The sequence below is a fragment of the Polypterus senegalus genome, chromosome 10, assembly GCF_016835505.1.
Source record: "Polypterus senegalus isolate Bchr_013 chromosome 10, ASM1683550v1, whole genome shotgun sequence".
Taxonomy (NCBI): Eukaryota; Metazoa; Chordata; class Cladistia; order Polypteriformes; family Polypteridae; genus Polypterus; species Polypterus senegalus.
In genome coordinates, this window is record NC_053163.1 from 101233020 (window position 1) to 101237424 (window position 4405).

Below are 4405 nucleotides of genomic sequence, written 5' to 3' on the forward strand. Positions count from 1 at the left end.
ATATTGTGATAATCGAAAAGGCCTTCCACCCTGAGACCTGGATTGGATAAGTGAATAAAAATACAGATATATGGAGTAAAGTAATAGAAAATTTAAAATGTGATAATACCATATTTGCAGCGGCCGAGGAATGAAAGTTTTACAATTATTGACCTAAACTACTCTATTCTAGCAAACAAAACATGAAATGGATTTATAATTATATTTTTATATGCTACTTTTATCCCAGTGAATTCTCAAGATACCTTCTAGAAATTAAAATGTTCCCTCTGTGTACATCATCTGTTGCAGCATCAATAAAACAAAGGATTTTGGCTTTTGTAATTCATCTGCTTGAGCACAAAAGGGGAAAGTGTCTTGGATCAGGGTCACCAGGGAGTCGGAGACAGCAGAGGGAACTGCCTGCTGTCATTCTCTTTAAAAATAAGAATGGTGAGCCAAACAAGTTCAGGGCTGTGTAGGCAGCAAATGAGTACATTGACTCATGGAATCAATGACATAAATGGGATTGTCCGCATCCAGAAAGCACAGGGTCAAACAATACTGACTAAAAAAAGCAGATGTTTAGCAAGCTCAAGGACATAAAGGTAGGCAGCGGCATTTTTCAGACCTAGTCTTCATTTATCTGTTCTTTAGACCTGTTACGTATGACAAAGCACACACTGTAGGGATAAAGTGACAAGAGATTAGGTTTTAGAGAGTCATAAAGGTGGCATCAGGATCTGAAGCAGGGCTTTCTTAGTTCAAACATATTGGCAAATGGAGTTCACAGCAGTCTGTCAAATCTAGTGGTCCAACAACATTAGGCACACTAAACAGGTTTTAACCCGATGGTCCTAATCATTTCCAGAGTAACACAGCTTCAAACAAAAGACTAAAAACTCTCCCTGTCCATAAATCATTCAAATGTCTAGGTCCGTTCAGCTAGCTTGCTTCTTTGATTTGATCCATAATGGACATCTGCCAGTACTGACACTTAATCCACAGAATGAAACATGCAAAAACTGGGCAAACAATGGCATTTCTTATCCATTGGATATAATCACGTGCTAAAATGAATAGTCTTTACATTTGTGCTGAACAAGTTTGACACTAAACAACTGATGGAAAGAGAAGTGCTTCTTTTAATGTCTATATCAGTATCAAAGCCTGGAAAATCTTGATTCAGCAATGAGCCAGCTGTGCTAGGGGAAAGCTGCCAAATTCCAGGGAGTGGTTTCCTCGCCTGCCAACTCCACATCCCTGTCTGACAGATTAATGAGCACCAGATAAATCACATATTACTTTTCTTTTGAAACAAAATAAATCTACAGTGGACTTTTGGTCGTTTGCCACAGCAATCTTGCTTGCCAGTTGGTACACAAAAGTATCAGACAATGCCACATCGCCTTCCACAGTTTTGTTTTCTACTCCTCTGGTCTTTGGTGACCCAGCTGTTTATAGTTGTTTTGTTTCTCATAATACAGAATTTCCACAGAGTTTTGTTAGATCTCTTAATGTTGATAATTGTAGTAATTGGAAATTACCTCTGATAGTGGGGTTCTCAGATTTTAAGTGCTTGCCAGGAGAAAATATGCCACCAAAGTGGAAGGGAAGCTATCTTAAGACCAGTGGCGTAGAGTAGTGGGGGCGGCAGGGGCAGCTCGCCCCGGGGCACTTTTAGGGGGCGGCAAAGAATTACTGTATATGTTAGTCTTTTAAATTGAAATACCTAAATAAGGGGGCGGCGAAATTTTCCTCTGCCCCGGGCGGCTGACACCCATGCTACGCCACTGCTCAAGAGAAGTCAAGCTGGACTGGGGGTGTTTGGCTTTGTACAGTGGTCTAATTGGAGGCCTATACAATTCCTGTGAACTAGCAAGTAAGAGGTGACTTATCCCACTATGAAAGGTGAGACCGAACTGGCCAAGACAGAGAGACAGAATGCAAACTGAGCAACCTAGCATTTTGAAGGGCCCATGAATACAGGGACACCAGGGCACACTAAAGTACAGCCTAACATTGGATTTAAAAGCTTCTCATAACATCAGAAAAAAGGATTTTTGAGGTGTGATACGAGCTGGACAAATTCATCCTGTTGAGTGATAATGAGAGACTAGAACAGGTAGACCGAGAGAGAGAGAGAGACAAGAGATGAAAAGTGTTTAATGATTACCGAGAGGTCAGCAAGTAACTGACACACCCAATCAGACATCAAACAACAAGGTATATACAGACAGAAGGGAAGTTTGTGTTTGTCACTTCTTATTAGTTTTATGACTTCTTCCTCATTATTGCCTTGTGATTTCAATAACATATCACATATTTTTTTTAAGTGTAAATCAAGTTTACTCTACATGTAGAAGTAGACTTAATAAAACACTGAAAACAAAAACCTGAAACTTACTGTATATGGCTCTGCTTATACTGTCCAGATCAGCTAAATGAATACTATATCCAGTGTTTCAGTTTATTCTTCACTAAGTGCAGGCTCTGAACTATGTAACCAGCTCACAGGTAAAAAATAGGTCTGAATTAGCATAAGCCAGCCTAATTCATGGTGTTCATAAAGGATTAAATGAGTTACTTCATAAGTACATTATAAATAAGAATAACAATGTCTGAAACATTAAAATGTGTACTTCAATTTAAATACTGAAAGTCAAAAAATTCTTGATTGTAATAGAATCCCTTTTATTAGGCTCGATCCCTATTACAGGATCAAAATTCAAAAATAACAACATATTTGTAATCACCATTTTTGAGGTAGCCTAAAATGATACTCTATATGGTAATGTTTGAAATCTATTTATCTTCTGGAAGAGGGAATCAGGTACATAAAAAAACTGAAGTGATTTTAAAGAATTTATAAGAAGTCCTTAGACTTTTCAAATTCCTAACTACATAATGCATGCATGTTTAACTTGTAGAATTAATTTACTGCAGGAATGTATTGTAGAACTGTTAACTGACATAATTACCATCTACTTGTATAGGTTATCCTGTTGGTACTCAGGTTGAAATCCAAGAAACTCTCTGTCTGAGTGGATACCACAGTAATGAAAGAAAAACCCTCATATTAGCATTTCACATTATATTTATTTATTTGGCTGGCACCTTTAAGGTGACTTATAACATCTGACATACAATTAGATACATTTCTTTTGTTTTTCCTAACTGGATCACAGGCAGGTGAAGTGACTTGCTGATGGTTACACTGTGTCAGTTGTGGGATATGAACACACAACCTCAGGGTTTGAAGTCCAAAGCATTAACAGATATTGTTGAAGAACAGGATGAGTTAGAGGTTTTCTGAGTGCCTCACTGTTTAAGTGCCATTATAAAGAAGTGTGAGGGGTCAAAGTAAAGATTGCCTATGGACGTTTTAGGTAAGAGAAGACACAATCTCATCTCAGTTGACTTTGTAGTGAAGAATGTAAGGGAACATTAGTAATAGACTCTAACATAGAGCATTGTTGATTATGGGAATTTTGATTAAAGTTACACAAAAAAAAAATCCTTTCGCCAGTTCAAACATCTTCTGAATTGCCCTGCACATCATTATAGCTTACTATGGCAACAACAATAGAGATAGCATGCACATACCAAACTTAGAGAGGGTCGATTTAGATTTTGCTTTGTATTGGAGAACTAGACAAAACTGTTATCCCTAGAGAAATTCAATAGTTGCACAGAAGTCCACACAGAAGTCAAACTAGATGGGAACTGAGCTGGAAGTGCTAAAGCTACCTATTCTACTTATTGTATTTTTACACAGAAGAGTTCTGATAATCCATGTATATTTACACTACAAGGCTTCCAGTCTTTCTCTTTGCTGTTTTATAACTGGGAGGTCAGGCACCTCATATCTGATCTCATTTACATATAATTCATTTGCATCTATGTAGTGAATGTGGAATAGAAAATAAAAGATACCTGTAATGGTGCTTTTATTGTGCCACATTTTGTATCTGTGTGCTTCTTCTTTTGACCAACTTCTAAATGAATTCTTACAAAATAAATGGAAAGCCTGTCCTCTTCTTAAATGCAAATCTATAGACAAACCTATGCACTCATATTCAGACGCTTTTTCTTTCAAAACACCATGTAAAACAGATGGGATATTATGGATAATAAGGTGCTCTATCATCCTCTCAGTGGTGTGATTGTGCACAGGTTTTGTTTTATTGCGTGTTTAGTTGTGCATTTCTCCACTTTATTCTTGTATAACCGTAGGTTTGATAATGTACAATTTCCATTTCTGCCATTATTTTTACTTCTAACCTTAGTTTTGATATTGTTTTAAGCTGCATCTTATTTTTATTTTGACACACCGACATTTTTTTTTCCTTCAGGAGACATAGTTTGCAGTTGCTAGTATGATTGCTACTTCTGTGACTGCTATTAGTGTGCAATATGTGACAGA